General features: G+C 35.4%; 1 protein-coding gene and 1 pseudogene across 4 annotated transcripts in view; one reads left to right on the top strand and one right to left on the bottom strand.

The window, feature by feature from the left end:
• VWA8 (von Willebrand factor A domain containing 8) overlaps positions 1–16,367 on the top strand; it is a 395,962-nt gene that overhangs the window by 19,806 nt on the left and 359,789 nt on the right. The window lies entirely within an intron of this gene.
• LOC104004383 (lysine--tRNA ligase-like) lies at positions 14,051–15,347 on the bottom strand (annotated as a pseudogene).

The following is a 16,367-nucleotide window of genomic DNA, read 5'->3' as shown; positions in this document are numbered from 1 at the left end:
ATTCCTTCTTTTAGCTTCTAAGGTGCCGTATTATATCTGGGGTCAGCTGAAGTACTTGTCATAGTCACAAATGCTTAATTATATTGGGAATCTTAAGTGAGAGAATTCACTGTATTATCTATATTAGCTTTAAGGATTTAATAGATTGTAGCAATAATACACACTTTAAAAGCATAGGCTTTGAGTGAATGTATTTTAGTATTTTGCAAATGACTGAGGGGCAATACAGTGACTGGCTGAGAGCAAGTCATCAAAAAACCTCCAAAAATCACCACATTTTCTTGTTTACATACTTTTATTATAGTTTTCATTCATCCTGTAGGTAATCAAAACTTTTTGTTTATTTTTTATTAGTAGCTTGCTCTTTGAAATTTACCTGAAGAGTTAATATTGAAAGCATTTGGATAGCCTGTAGACCCAATTTACATTTTCTTTTCTTGCTATTCATTCATCATTATTCCTACCATAATCGCAATATAAGTATTCCTCATCTATTAACCTTTGTACATCAAGATGATGATGGTACCATATATTTTATCCAGTAGTAAATTGTTGCATTGTTTCTACTAATCTTATGAGCAACTGTGTCCATTTGTAAGAAAAATTCGGCTAAGGGCTTGATGAACTTGAAATAAGAGAAGTGACTGAGCTACATCAACTAAAATCTTTAGCCACATATGCATTATGTGGTTGCTACATATTGATTAGACAGATAAATTGTCTTGCATAATACAACATGTTTTTGTGCATTCATTTACTGTATTGTTTTCAAATATTGTATTTGTTGAACTTTTTCTTCCTCTCTCAGGGACTGTTTCCAAAATGAGTGAATTATAGTTCTTTGGCTTCACTGTGGCTGTTGCTTGATTGATTAGAGATTATGGCTTTGGATTATGAGAGAATTTTGATGGACTTTTTTTTTTTCTGTTTTGAAGTTTAAAAAGTATTTTAAAGTACTTTGGCAATGGTGTTTTGTTGAAGTTTGATACCCTCTTACTTTTCTTCCTGTATTTATGCTTTGATTTACCTAATTCTAAAAAGATTATTGCTTTTTAGTTATTTAATATTTTCAAGTGAAACATAAAATGATAGACTTTCACTTTTCAAGTGAAACATAAAATGATAGACGTTGAAGAAAGGGACTTCAGCAATTATTATCCTCTCTGAAACTTTCAGTTCATAGCCAGGAAAGTAGGACCAGAGAAGGAGGTCAGAAGACTGATTAATTAGTAGCAAAGCCCAGATTTCCTGACTTCAGTTTGGTTTTCCTTTTACAGTCTGCCACGATGTCTCTAGCTATTTACTAGCTACTCTTGATTTTCCTGAGAATAAGTCCTGGAATGAGAAGAACAGTGTGTTAGAAAATTCTTTTGGAATTTAAAAGTGTGAAAGATTATTGAAAAATACTGAATTACTTGAGGCATGACAGTGCTATTTTATTTCTATCTTTATCAAATTTATTGTTTAGAGCACTGAGAATCACTATTATCTTACAGTAATGAAGAAATAATAAAAATCACAATGTTGAAATATGAACTGATATTCATATTTAAAATTTAATAGAATGGTAGAAATCCTGCTAAGTGGCTGATGCTTAAGACTAGAAATATTCTTAGCTGGAAATCTAAACTTCAATGCAAAACTACACAAAAGCAGTATTATCTCATCAAAGTAAAATTTCTTAATTCATTGACCACCTGAAATAATAAATATGTATAGTCTACAGGCAGCTGTCAACTTCTCTTTTGAATTGCTTCTGTCTTCACAGCATTGGGCACAGCAGGACATCTTCCCCACTGCAGCATCTAGCATCTGGCACATCATAGACCTGAGAGTTGGATTACTCTTCAGTTTTTTTTTTTTTAAGATCTAGGTCTTGTTACCTCCTGCCTTGATCATTATAACTTCCATTTATCATCTTAGTCCTAAGTCTCTCACCTGTAAGTGTTGAAGTGGATAAATGCTTTTCTACTTTTCTATGTGAAAACGGAATCTTAAGGCTTAGATGAATTTGGCAGTTTTCAAAAAGGGATTATTTCATGCTTTTGTGCTTGAAGTTAAACTATAGTGTATCAAAAATGGTATTTCTTCCAGGGTTTGCCTTACGAGGTTGTGCTCCAGCATAGCAAGTTTTCAATAGATAACTTTCAACCTGACCTCAGAGTTATATTTCTGCTTGCTTACATAATCTTCTTGCAGTTGGTAGACCAATTATACATGAGGCCATTTAAGGTTTACTGGACACACTGAACTCTTATCCAAGCAATTAGGGCCCACAAAGATTTATGTAAGAATTACAACATTGTGCTTTTAAATGGTGAGTTTTGACATAAAATCCACAGGAGGAGAGAATTTTTTCCTTTAATTTGTAAATAATTTTGAGGTTTGAGAAATTCATCAGTGTCATAAATGATAGCATGGAAAAACTGATTTTTGTGTAAATATAGATAATATAGAACATCATTGCAGCTATTTGTCAATTTTAGTGAATTAGTGACAAAAATTACACAAAACTTCACTGGGAAAGTGTTACCTAAGAGTCCCTTACTTAATAGAGTTAGAGCTTGGGAAAAAAATCAAAGATGCAGGGCTGCCACTACTGAAGATCTGCCTTATTTTCAATAGTTGGATTAATTGCCTCTCATTATGAAAGAATTTTCTTTGAGAAAAGGGTTACCTTTGAGATTTCTTTAGGTGTATTTTTTTTTTTTTTTTTTGAGACGCAGTCTCACTCTGTCACTCAGGCTGGAGTGCAGTGGCGCAGTCTTGGCTCACTGCAACCTCTGCTTCCTGGGTTCAAGCGATCCTCCTGCCTCAGCCTCCTGAGTAGCTGGGACTACAGGCGCGTGCCACTACGCCTGGCTAATTTTTGTATTTTTAGTAGAGACGGGGTTTTACCATGTTGGCCAGGCTGGTCTCAAACTCCTGACCTCATGATCTGCCTGCCTTGGCCTCCCAAAGTGTTGGGATTGCAGGAGTGAGCCACTGCTCCTGGCCTAGATGTATTTTTAAGAATAGAGTCCTTAAAAGGAAGAGGCTCATCAACGTTTAAAGCCCTTGAACGTGTTCTGAAGTATCCTGTAGAGTCTCTATAGCAATCTTTATCCAGTGTGCCTACTTTTTCTTTTATCTTCTTTTTCACCAGGCACTATATTCAAGAAGGATTCAATGTTTTTGATGCATTTTATTACCTTTTTTTTTTTTTTGAAAGAGACCAAGTCTCACCCTGTCACCCAGGCTGGAGTGCAGTGGCGATCTCGGCTCACTGCAACCTCTGCCTCCCAGGTTCAAGTGATTCTCCTGCCTCAGCCTCCCCAGTAGCTGGGATTACAGACGTGTGCCACCATGTCTGGCTAATTTTTGTATTTTTAGTAGAGCCAGGGTTTCACCGTGTTGGCCAGGCTGATCTCAAACTCATGACCTCAGGTGATCTGCCTACCTCGTTGTCCCAAAGTGCTGGGATTACAGGCGTGAGCTACCATGGCTGGCTGCATTTTATTACTTTTTATTTTCTGCTCAATTCCTCTTGTTGCTTTCTGCAACTTTCATTGCAGATGTATAATTTTAAAAATTAATTTATTTTTTAATTGACAAAAACTGTATATACAGTTATGTGTTGTTTAATGACAGGGTTGTCTTCTGAGAAATGCATCATTAAGTGATTTCGTTGATCCTTGTAACATCACAGTGTGTACTTACACAAACCTACATGGTATAACTGATGGGTCCAGTACTGGTCTGTGGCCTATTAGAAACAAGGCTGCACAACAGGACGTGAGCAGCAGGCAAGCGAGCAAAGCTTCATCTGTATTTACAGCTGCCCCACCTTGCTTGCATTACCACCTGAGATCCGCCTCCTGTCAGATCAGTGGTGACATTAGATTCTTATAGGAGGACAAACCCTACTGGGAACTGTGCATACAATGGATCTAGGTTGTGTGCTCCTTATGAGAACCTAATGCCTGACGATCTCTCACTGTCTCCCATCACCCCCAGATGGGACTGTCTAGTTGCAAGAAAACAAGCTCAGAGCTCCCACTGATTCTACATTATGGTGAGTTGTATAATTATTTAATTATATATTGCAATGTAATAATAAGAGAAATAAAGTGCACAATAAATGTAATGCATTTGAATCATCCTGAAACCATTCCCCTCCCCCCAGTCTATGGAAAAATTATCTTCCCTGGTATCAAAAAGGTTGGTGACTGCTGGTATAGCCTACTAAACACCTAGGCTATATGGTACAGCCTATTGTTCCTAGGGTACAAACCTATACAGCATGTTACTGTACTGAATACTGTAGACAGTTGTAACACAATTGTTACACAATGGTAAGTGTTTGTGTATTGAAACATTGAAAAGGTAATGCATTAACTACAGTGTTATGACACTATGACATCACTAGGTGATAGGAATGCTTCAATTCCAGTATAATCTTATAGGACCATCATCTAATATGCAATCCATCATTGCCTGGAACGTCATCATGTGGTGCATGACTGTATTTATGGTGTACAAAATGTTTTGATATATGTATATATTATGGAAGGGCTAAATCAAGCTAATTAACATGTCTGTTACCTCACATAGTTATCTTTTTTGTGGTGAGAACATTTAAAATCTATTCTCTTAGCCATTTTCAAGTATGCAATACATTGTTAATAACTATAGTCACTATATTGTACAATAGATCTTCTGAAGTTATTTCTCCTAGCTGAAATTTTGTATCCTTCAACCAACATCTCCCCAACGCCCTCTACTCCCAGATGTACAATTTTCGAGCTATGTAATGTGCTAAATAGGCTTCTGTGGATCCATGTGGCAATTTAGTCACCATTAAAGACATTGTTTAAATGAGAAAATGAATTCAAATAGTAAACCCTTAACTTAAAAATCACATTTTTAATGCCTATATAAAACAAATGATAGAGAAATAACACACTTAATATACAAGTATCTCGTGTAAATTGATGAGAAAAACCATGTGATCCAATAGAAAATAAATGAAGGATTTAAACGGGCACAACATAAAAGAGGAAATTCAAATGAACAATAAACATGTGAACATGTGTTCTAACCCTGCTTAATAGCTAGAGAGATGGAAATTATATAGCAAGATAGCAAACTTTCATACATCACTTGGGCCAAAATTAAAAAATATCATAATGTCCAATACCTATATAGTTTCAGGGAAATGGCATTTTCATACATTGCTGGGAGAAATATGAGTTCATATGACTTCTTTAGAAAGTAATATTGGAGTAGCAATTAAAATAAAAAGTACATCTTCTGACATTTCTTTTTTATGTTCTATCCATTATGAAAAAAATCAGTACCTAAAAAAGGATAAATGTACATATTATGTATTACAGCATTTTGGTGTTTGTGGTAGAGACAGAAAGTAGAAGCAACCTGAGTCTATCAGTGGAGGAGCCGTTGAATAAATTATTGTATACCCACATTATGGAATCTTCTGTGGCTATTAAAAAAGAATAAATTAGACTTACATCTTTGTACCTAGAGAGTGTTATAGTTAAGCAAAATAGTACAGATTTCAAAGTGGCATATAAGATATGATACCACTATTGTTAAAAAAAAAAAAACCTCGAACAATTTGAAGCACCTTTATAGGTCTATTACATGTCTGTCTGTGTTTAGAGAGAAGTGTGGGAGGAGCACTGCAGGCTCTTAACTTTGACTTCCTTGTAGGGCATTGGCTTAGGAGTGGTGCTTGAAAAAGACCATTTATATATTTTTCTTTTTGTATTTTTGAATTTTTAAAATTATAGTAAGCATGTACTACATTTGTAATTTTAAAAATAGCTAATAAAAACCTCATGTTTAAATGCAACTTTTATTAAAATAAAGAATACATCTATTATAAGTTCTAACCGCTTTTTCTATGACCTGACCCACAAAAATAAGTTCATGCTTTATGTTTAAGAAATTTGGACTCATTTTATAGGACCTGAAAATTCTTGGTTCTTTTGAGATGTGCTCATAACAAAAGTTCATTCCTTGGTTTTATTTTATGTTTGTGGTTGTCATTGTCATAAATATGACTAGCTATACTAAGCCTAACAAAGGTGCCTTCAGCAAATTATAATTTAGCAATGCCTAATACATAAGCCTTTAGGAAGCTGAGCTGCAAGTTGAACTTTGGATATTAAATTGTGATCTATTGACCAGCCACACTACCTTGAGGTATGTCACCAATCATATTGCTCCTTTCTGTGCGTGTCAGTTCTTTGCTTCCAGTATGGCTGTTATTACTTTGCAGTATGGTTTTTCAAAACATAAGAAGTATAACTTTTTGTTCCTATTACAAATATAAAACATAATCAACATAAAAACTTGGAAAACATTGAAAAACACGAAAGATAAAACCAAAATTGTCCATAAGCCTAAATAGACACTATTAATATTATAATATGTGTAATTCTAATTTTTAAAAACAGTATTATTAGGTATAACTGACATGCAATACACTGCACATATTTAGAATGTATAATTTGATGTTTTTACATATGTATATAACCAGGAAACATTACTATAATCAAAATACTGATCAAATAAATTTATCTCCCCAAAAAGCTTACTTGTGCCTCTTTGTAATGTTTCCTGGTTCCTCCATTGCCTAGGAATCATTAATCTGCTTTGTAGATTTATTCGGATTTTCTAGAATTTTATATAAATGGAGTCATACAACATATATACTTTTCTGTCTAGCTTTTATCACTTAGCATAATGATTTTGAATTTTTTTCTAAGTGGTATTCCATTGTATGGATATATTACAATTTGTTTCTATATCCACATCTTGGTAGACATTTGGGTTGTTATAGGCTCTTAGAAATAAAGCTGCTCTCAACATTGATGTACAAGTCTTTGTATGGACATAGGTTTTCTTTTTTCTTGTGTAAATACCTGCATCATGCGGTAGATGTTTAACTTTTTAAGAAATGCCATTCTGTTTTCCACAGTGGTTGTATCATTTTACATTTCCACCAGCAGTGTATCAGAGTTCCAGTTCCTCCATATTCTTGCCAGCTCTTGGTGTGGTCAGACTTTTGAATTTTAACCATTAAAATAGTTATGTAGCGGTATCTCACAGTGATTTTAAATTGCATTTCCTAGTGACTAAAGATGTTAGGCATCTATTTGTGTGTTTATTTATCATCTTTATATCTTTGGTAAAGTATCTGGCCAAATCTTTGCCTACATTTTGGGTGGGCTGTTTGTGTGTGTGTTTTTTTTTTTGAGTCGCTTTTTCTTTATATAGTCTGGATATAAGGACTTTATCAGATATAAGATTTGCAAATATTTTATTCTAGTCTATGGCTTATCTTTTTATTCTCCTAATAGTGTTCTCTGAAGAGCAGGAGTTTTAAATTTTAATGAAGTCCAACTTATTAAGTTTTTACTTTTATGGATTGTGCTTTTGGTGTCACCTAAGAAATCCTAAAAAATCTTTGTTAACCGAGGGTCACAAAGACTTCTTTTCTCATTTTTTTCTAGATGTAGTTGTACTTGTGCATTTTACATTTGTGTCTGTCATCCTTTTTTGAGTTAATTCTTGTATGTGGCATAGGGTATGGGTCAAAGTTTATTTTTTGCATGTGGATATCCAGTTATTTCAGCTCCATTTCCTGACAAGACTATCCTTTCTTCACTGAATTGCCTTTGTAGTTATGTCAGAAGTCTGATGTCTGTGTGTATTGTGAGTCTGTTTTTAGACTCTGTTCTGTTCCATTGATCTATTTTTCTGTCTTGACATCATTGCCTCACTGTTTTGACTACTGTAGCTTTACAATTAGTCTGGAAATCAGATAATGTTAGTTCTCCATCTTTGTTCTTTTAAAAAGTTGTTTTGGTTATTCTAAGTTCTTTGCATCTATATGTGATTTGTAATCAACTTGTCAATTTATAAAACAACAAAAAAGCCTGCTGGGATTTTTAATGGGGATTGCATTAAATCTGTAGATCATTTTGGAGATAATTGCTATCTTAATATTATTGAAACTTCCAACTCATGAACAAGATATATTTCTCTATTTAGATCTTTAATTTCTGTCAGCAATGTTGTATTGTTTTCAGTGTACGGGTCTTGCATATGTTTTGTCAGCTTTATGCTTTGAGTATTTCATACTTTTTGATGTTATTGTAAATGATATTGTCTTTTTAACTTAAACATAGAAGTACAGTTGATTTTTGTATACTAATCTTGAATCTTGAGGCCGTGCAAAACTCGCTTATTAGTTCTAGAGCTTGTTTTTGTAGATTGCATCACATTTTCTATATAAACAATCATGTCCATAAATAAAGACAGCTCTACTTTTTCCTTTCCAATCTGGATGTTTCTGATTTCTTTTATGTGTTTACCTTATTGCACTTGCTAAAATCTCTTTAATATGTAATTTATTATGTAAAACATTAAAATATGTTGAATAGAAGTTACGAGAGAGAACGTCTTATTCCGGATGTTGGGGGAAAGGATTTTTAGTCTTTCATTTTTAAGTAGGTTAGGTAAAGGTTTAGATGTTCTTTATCAAGTTAAGGACGTTTTTTTCTATTCATAGTTTGCTTAGAGTTTTTAATCTGGAAGAGATGTTGGATGTCATCAAGTGCTTTTTCCGTGTCTTTTGATATGATCTTGTGTTTTTTTCCTTTTTCTTTTTTGTTTATTAATGTGGTGAATTACATTAATTGATTTTCAGATGTTAAGCTAACTTTTCAACTTCTCATTCCTGGGATAAGACCCTCTTGGTAACAATGTGTGAGTCTTTTTATATATTATTGGACTCAGTGTGTGAACATTTTGTTTAGGATTTGTACATCTCTATGAGGGATATTGATCTGCAGCTTTCCTTACTTGTCATGTCTTTGTCAGATTTCGATATGAGGGTAATACTGACCTCATAGAGTGAATTGGGAATAATTTCCTCCTCTTCAATTTTCTGAATGAATTTGTATAAAATTGATATTTTTTCTTAAATGTTTGGTAGAATTCATCAGTGAAGCCATCTTGGCCCAGGGTTTTCTTTTCGGGAGGTTATTAACTGTAAATTCAGTTTCTTTCATAGATATAGTCATTCAAGTTATCCCTAATTGTGTCAACTAAGAAAGGAGCTGACTCTTTTAAGGACTTTGTTCATTTCTTCTAAGTTGTGGAATACATTAGCATAAGTGTTTTTGTTTTTTTTTTTAACAATATCCACTTATTATCCTTTTAGTATCTGAAGTATCTGTATTTTCTGTCTGTCTGTCTCTCTCTCATTCATGATGTTGGTGAATTGTGTCTTCTCTCTCTTAATAGTCTGACCAGAGGTTTGTCAATTTTATTGTTAGTCTCAGAGAACAAGCTTTTGGTTTCATTCATTTTTCTTTGTGTTTTTGTTTTCTATTGCATTGATTTTTAAGCTATGATGAATATTATTTTCTTTCTTTGGGTCTCATTTTCTCTTCTTTTTCTAGTCTTTTAAGGCAGAAGCTGAAGCCATTAATTGGAAACACTTCAGTTTTCTCAGGATAGGCAATTAGTGCTGTAAAATTTTCCCCAAGTACAGCTTTAGTGGAATGCTAAAATTTTTGATACATTGTTTTCACTTTCATTCAGTTCAAAAAGCTTTGTAATTTCCCTTTTAATTTCTTCTTTGCCCATGTGTTAGTTTTTTTTTAAAATTTTTTATATGTAACATATAACATGATGTTATGGGATATATATAGATAGTAAAATGGTTACTATAGTGAAGCAAATTAACATATCCATCATCTCACATAGTTACTCATGTTTTTTTTGGTTTGGCAAAAGCAGCTAAAAACTACTCATTTAGGAGGAATTTCAGTACAATTTCACAGTACAGTTTTATTACTTATAGTCCTCATATTGTACATTAGATCTCTAGACTTGGTCATCTTACATATCTGCTATTTAAATACTCTGACTTGTATCTCCCCATTTCCTACCCACCCCTACCCCTGGTAACCAATGTTTTTTTTCTGTATCTCTGTATTTTTGACTCCCCCTGCACCCCACCGCCCCAACCAGATTCCACATGTAAGTGAGCTCATGTAGGGGTTTTTTTTTTTTTTTTTTTTTTAACCCTGGGTCTGGTTTATTTCTCTTAACATAACGTCCTCCAACTTCATTCATGTTGTGGCAAGTGGTAAGATTTCCTTCTTTTTAAAGGCTGAATAATAAATATTCTTTTTTTTCCCCCCCCACCGAGACGGAGTCTCACTCTGTCGCCCAGGCTGGAGTGCAGTGGCGCAATCTCGGCTCACTGCAACCTTCGCCTCCCGGGTTCAAGCGATTCTCCTGCCTCAGCCTTCTGAGTAGCTGGGACTACAGGCGTGTGCCACCATGCCCATCTAATGTTTGTATTTTTAGTAGAGACGGGGTTTCACCATGTTGGCCAGGATGGTCTCAATCTCTTGACCTCGTGATCCGCCCGCCTCGGCCTCTCAAAGTGCTGGGATTACAGGCGTGAGCCACCGTGTCTGGCCTAAATATTCTATTGTATAGATATACAAGCTGACCATCCCTTATCTGAAATGCTTGGGACCAGAGTTATTTTGGATTTCAGATTTTTAAAAATTTTTGAATATTTGCTTATACATAATGAGACATTGCGGGGATGGGACCCAACTCTAAACATGAAGTCCAGTTGTGTTTAATGTATATCTTATACACGTAGCCTGAAGGTAGTTCTGTTTTTCCCTTGGGGATGCTGAGTAAATTGGGTGTTGAATGCCTGCTTTTTGACTGCGACCTATCACATGCAGTCAAATGTGTGGAATTTTTCACCTGTGGTGTCATGTCGATACTCAGAACATTTCAGATTTTAGAGTATTTTGAATTAATGATTTTGGGATTAGAGCCACTCAACCTGTATCATGGTTTCTTTATTCATTTATCCATTGACATTTTGGTTGTTTCCGTATCTTTGCTATTGTGAATAGTGCTTCAACGAACATGGAGTACAGATATCTTTATGAGGTGATTTTATTTCCTTTGGGTATATATCCAGAAGAATTGCTGAGTCATATAGTATTTCTAGTTTTAATTTCTTTAGAAATGGCCACATTGTTTTCCATTATGGCTGTACCAATTTACATGTCTACCATCAGTGCGCACTCTTTTCTCCATACCCTTGCCGACATTTATCTTTTGATTTTTTGATAATAGCCGTGCTAACACGTGTGAGGTGGTATCTCATTGTGGTTTTGATTTGTATTTCCCTGACTCCTGATTTAATGATGTTGAGCACCTTTTCATATACCTGTTGGCCATTTTTATACCTTCTTTGGAGAATTCAAATCCTTTGCCCATTTTTAAATTGGGTTGTTTTTCTACTATTGAATTATATGAATTCTTTATAAATTTGGATATTAGCCCCTCACCAGATATATGGATTGCAAATGTTTTTTTCCTAATTGATAAGTTACCTTTTCATTTTGTTGATTGTTTTCTATGCTGTGCAAAAGATTTTCAGTTTTATGTAGTCTCACTTATTTGTTTTTGCTTTTGTAGTTTGAGCTTCTGGTTGAGATAATAAAAAAGAAATCATTGCCAAGGCCAATGTCCAGGAGCTTTTTTCCTAGGAATTTTATATTTCAGGTCTTACATTTAGAGTTGATTTTTGTATATGGTATAGGTTAAAGGTCTGATTTCATTCTTTTGCATGTGGAAATCCAGTTTTCTCAGCACCATTATTGAAGAGACTATCCTTTCCCCATTGGGTCCTTGATGCCCTTGTCAAAAATTGGTTGACTGTATATGTTTGAATTTATTTCTAGGCTCTTTATGCTGTTATACTGGTCTATGTGTCTGTTTTTTTTGTTTTGTTTTGTTTTGTTTGCCAGTATTATACCTTTTTAAAAACTGATACATACTAGTTGCACATATTTCTGGGGTAAGTGTGATATTTTGATACACACATAATTTGTAACACAGGGCTGAGTGCTGTGGATCATGCCTGTAATCCCAGTACCTTGGGAGGCCAAGGCAGGAGGATTGCTCTAGCCCAGGAGTTCAAGATCAGCCATGGCAACATAGTGAGGCCCTGTCTCTATAAAAAAATTAATTAGCTGCATGTGGTGGCACACACCTGTAGCCCCAGCTACTTGGGAGACTGAGGTGGGAGGATTGCTTAAGCCTGGGAGGTTGAGACTGCAGTGAGCTATGATTGTGCCACTGCACTCCAGCCTGAGTGACAGAGCGAGACCGTATCTCAAAAAAAAAAAAAAAAAAAATTAAAGTCAAGAAGTGTGATGTTTCCAAGTTTGTTTTTCTTTCTCAGAAATGTTGGCTATTTGAGATCTTTTGTATTTTTATACATATTTTAGGATTGTTTTTTCTATCTGTGAAGAATGCCATTGGGATTTTGAAAGGTATTGCATAGAATCTGTATACTGCTTTGGATAGTATATACATCTTCACAATATTAATGGACATGGGATAGTTTCCATTTATTTGTGTCCCTTATGTTCCTTTTTATTCCTGAGGCATCTGTTGTAATGTCTTTACTTTCACTTTTTATTTATTTGAGTCTTCTCTTTTTTTTTTTTCCTTAAACAAGCTGAAGGTTTATCAGTTTTATTTTTTCAAAAAACCTCTTAGTTTTGTTGATTCTGCCTATGGCTTTTCTGTTTTCTATTTGATTTATTTCTGTTATGATGTTTATTTCCTTTCTTCTGCTAACTTTGGGTTTATTTCTTTTTTTTGAGTTCTTGAGGCATAACGTTAAACTGTTCAGAATCTTTTTAATGTAGGCATCTATTGCTATAAACTTCGCTCTTAGAACTGCTTTTGCTGCATCCCACAGGTTTTGGCATGCTGTGTTTCCATTGTCATTTGTCTCAAGATATTTTAAAATTTCCCTTTTGGTTTCTTCTTGGCCCACTGGTTGTTCAAGAGCATGTTGTTTCATTTTCACATATTTGTAAATTTTCCAGGATTCTTCCTGTTACTATTTTCTAGTTTCATATCATTATGATCTGAAATGATACTAGATATGATTTTGGTTTTCTAAATTTGTTAGGGCTTGTTTTCTGGCCTAACATGGACAATTTTGGAGACCATTTCATGTATGCTAGAGATAAATGTGTATACTGCTGATGTTGGATGAAAAATTTCAAATATGTCTGTTAGGCTTATTTGGTCTAAGGTGCAATTCAAACTCAGTATTTCCTTATCAATTTTCTGTCTGGTTGATATATCCTTTGTTGAAAATTGAGAATTGAAGTCCTCTATGATTATTGTATTGCTCTTTATTTAACTCTTCATGTCCATTAATATTTGCTTTAATGTATTTAGGTGCTACAGTGTTGGGTGAATATATATTTATAATTGTTATGTTCCCTTGAAGAATTTACTCCTTTATTATTAAATAATGACCTTCTTTGTCTCTTGTGACAGAATTTGACGTGAAGTCTATTTTATTAGATATTAGTATAGCCATTCATGCTTTCTTTTGGTTACCATTTCCATAGAATATCTTATCTTCTTCCATCCCTTTACATTTGGCCTGTCTGTCCTTAAAGCTAAAGTGAGTCTCTTGTAGGCAGCATATAATTGAATTCCCCGCTTTTTTTAAATCCACGCAGCCACTCTTAGATAATTTATTTACATTCAAGATAATTATTTATAGGTAAGGACTCACTGTTTCCATTGTGTTATTTGTTTTCTGGCTGTTTTGTAGATCCTTTGTTCCTTTCTTTCTCTGTTGTTACCCTCTGTGATTTGATGATTTTCTATAGAACTATGCTTTGATTTCTTTCTCTGTATTGTTTTTGTATCTGCTATACTTTTTTGTTTTGCAGGTACGATGAGGCTTACATAAAACATCTTATAGTTTTTTTTTTTGAGAGGAAACAAATGGTTTATTTGGTAACAAGGAATAAAAAGAAATTCTTAATTCCTTGTCTCTCTTCTGATGGCTGAATGGAACTGTGGTAGTCAAATGGAAAGCAACACACAAGAATTCCCTTGCAGACCTTGATCTTTTGCAGATGTGCAAAGATGCTTGACTTATACAACTTGCAATTATTATTTTCTAGACAGAAGTGCCAGCTGTTGTGCTTTCCAGCGTATCAGTGGTTGCTACATTCTCCTTGTCTTTGGGTTTTATAGCAGGAAATAGAAGTACTTCCTTGATGTTGTTGGAATCTTTTGAGAAAAATGGTGACTCGGTCAATGCCCATGCCCGTACGTATTCCAGGGCGGTACAGAAGTTTTCATCTATGAAATGGCCTCATCATGACCTGTGGCCTTGGCTTTGGCCTGTTGTTCAAAAACCCGCTGCTGTGGCACAGGATCATTCAGCTTAGTTTAGGCATCGCTTATCTCTTTCTTCATGACAAGCAGCTCAAAGTGCTTGGACAGATTCTCTTCAGAGCAGTGCCATTTGCCATAGCGCTCATTATCTGTGGATGATCACAGATTAATGTAGGATTGATGCAAATCATTTCCAGGAACTCCCCTACAAGCTTGTCAAGGAGCTTGGCTGTGGTCCAAGGTAGAGGGCATTCAACAGCTTTTGCCACACAGATATCATTAAGAAGTTTGCAAGTTTCATCAGTTTCAAAGAGGTTAGTTTCTGGCAGCTTTACCCCCAGGGCTTTCTCAAGTTCTTCTACCATGCTGATTCTCTGGAAGGGTGGGGTGAAGTCAGTATCATAGGCCTGGCCCTATGGGCCATCTGGGTGGTAGCTGACCTTGTAACTGCCTGTAATATGCTTTACCATCCCTGAAACCATCTTCTCTGTGATTTCCAAGAGATTATGGTAGTCTGCATAGGCCATATAGAACTCACAGGTGGTGAACTCAGGATTGTGCCTCAAATCAATCCCTTCATTCTGGAAATGGCATCCAGTTTCATAAATCTGCTTGGTGCCACCAACCACTAGCATCTTATGATAGAGTTCCGGAGCAATTCTCATGTCCAGCTCATTGTCATAAGTGATGAAAAGCTTGGCCACAGCTCCCCCTGGGATGATGTTCACCATGGGAGTTTCAATCTTTAGGAATCCCAGTTCATCCAAGAAACTTCTTATACATGTGATGATCTTAGAGCAGATGATAAATTTCTGCCTCACAAAATCATTTAGTATCAAGTCCAAGTATTTCTGACGATACCTTGTTTCCTGGTATTTGAGGCCACAGTGAAGATGAGGTAACATATGCATGCGGGGAGACAGCAGTGTGATCTCATAAGAAATGATGCTTAGCTCACCCTTCTTGGTTTTCCCAGGGTTCCCCTGAACTCCAATTATGTCACCTTGATGCAGTTTCTTATTAATATGAATAAATTCTTCTGATTTATAATTTCTGGGATTCACCATGACTTGCAACTTGACCCCCTCTCCTTGAAGGTCATAGAAGATGAACTTTCCCTCAGAAGCTCTTTTAGCATGGATCCTACCTGCCACCTTTAAGGTGACATCATTCAGGTGACCCCCAGGCTGCTGGTGACTATATTCTTGGATGAAGTCATTGAATGAGATGTCTGCATGGAACTTGTGTGGGTATGGGTGTTCCCCATTGACATTCAGTTGATAAACTGCCTGACTGTGGATCTTGTAGTGTTGATTTGGGTCCAGGCTCTTCTCCTCAGTACCCACACCACTGTCAGTGGTATGGTTGGTGACAGCAGCTGTGGCCTGGTTTAGCTTTCTCACTGAGTTCTTTCTGCTTGGCCTCCTTCTCTGCCACTTTCTTCTTGGCTTTCAGGGATCTCCTCAGCTCATTCTTGCTCAGTTTTGGCTTGCTGCCATCCACTTTCCCCTCAGCCCCCTGTACCACTGCCACCTTTCCAGAAGGCTCCACCCAAAAGTCCATCTTATAATTGACTATTTTAAGCTGATAACAACTTAACTTCTGCCACATAAAAACTCTAGACTTTTACGCACTCCTCAGATTTACATCTTTTTATATTGTATGTTCCTTAACAAGTTATTTTAGCTTTAGTTATTTTTGACTGAATTGACTTTTAACCTTCATACTAGAGATATGTATGATTTACACACTGTTTACAGTATCGGAGTATTCTGGATTTGATTATGTATTTACCAGTGAGTTTTATACTTCAATATGTACTCATAATATTAATGACCATTCTTTTATTTCCACTTGAAGAACTCCCTGAAGCATTTCTTGTAAGGCAGGTCCACTGGTGATGAATTCTCTCAGTCTTTGCTTATCTGGGAAATACTTTATTTCTCCTTAATTTCTGAAGGACAGTTTTTCTGGGTGTAGTATTTTTGACTGGCAGTTTTTTTCTTTCAGTACTTTGAATATATTTTTCCATTCTCTCCTGGCCTGCATGGTTTCTACAGAGAAATCTAATAGTCTAATGGGGATTC

The sequence above is a fragment of the Pan troglodytes genome, chromosome 14, assembly GCF_028858775.2.
Source record: "Pan troglodytes isolate AG18354 chromosome 14, NHGRI_mPanTro3-v2.0_pri, whole genome shotgun sequence".
In the NCBI taxonomy this organism is placed as follows: Eukaryota; Metazoa; Chordata; class Mammalia; order Primates; family Hominidae; genus Pan; species Pan troglodytes.
Note: the sequence above shows the minus strand (reverse complement) of the source record. Positions and strands in the feature narration are given on the sequence as shown.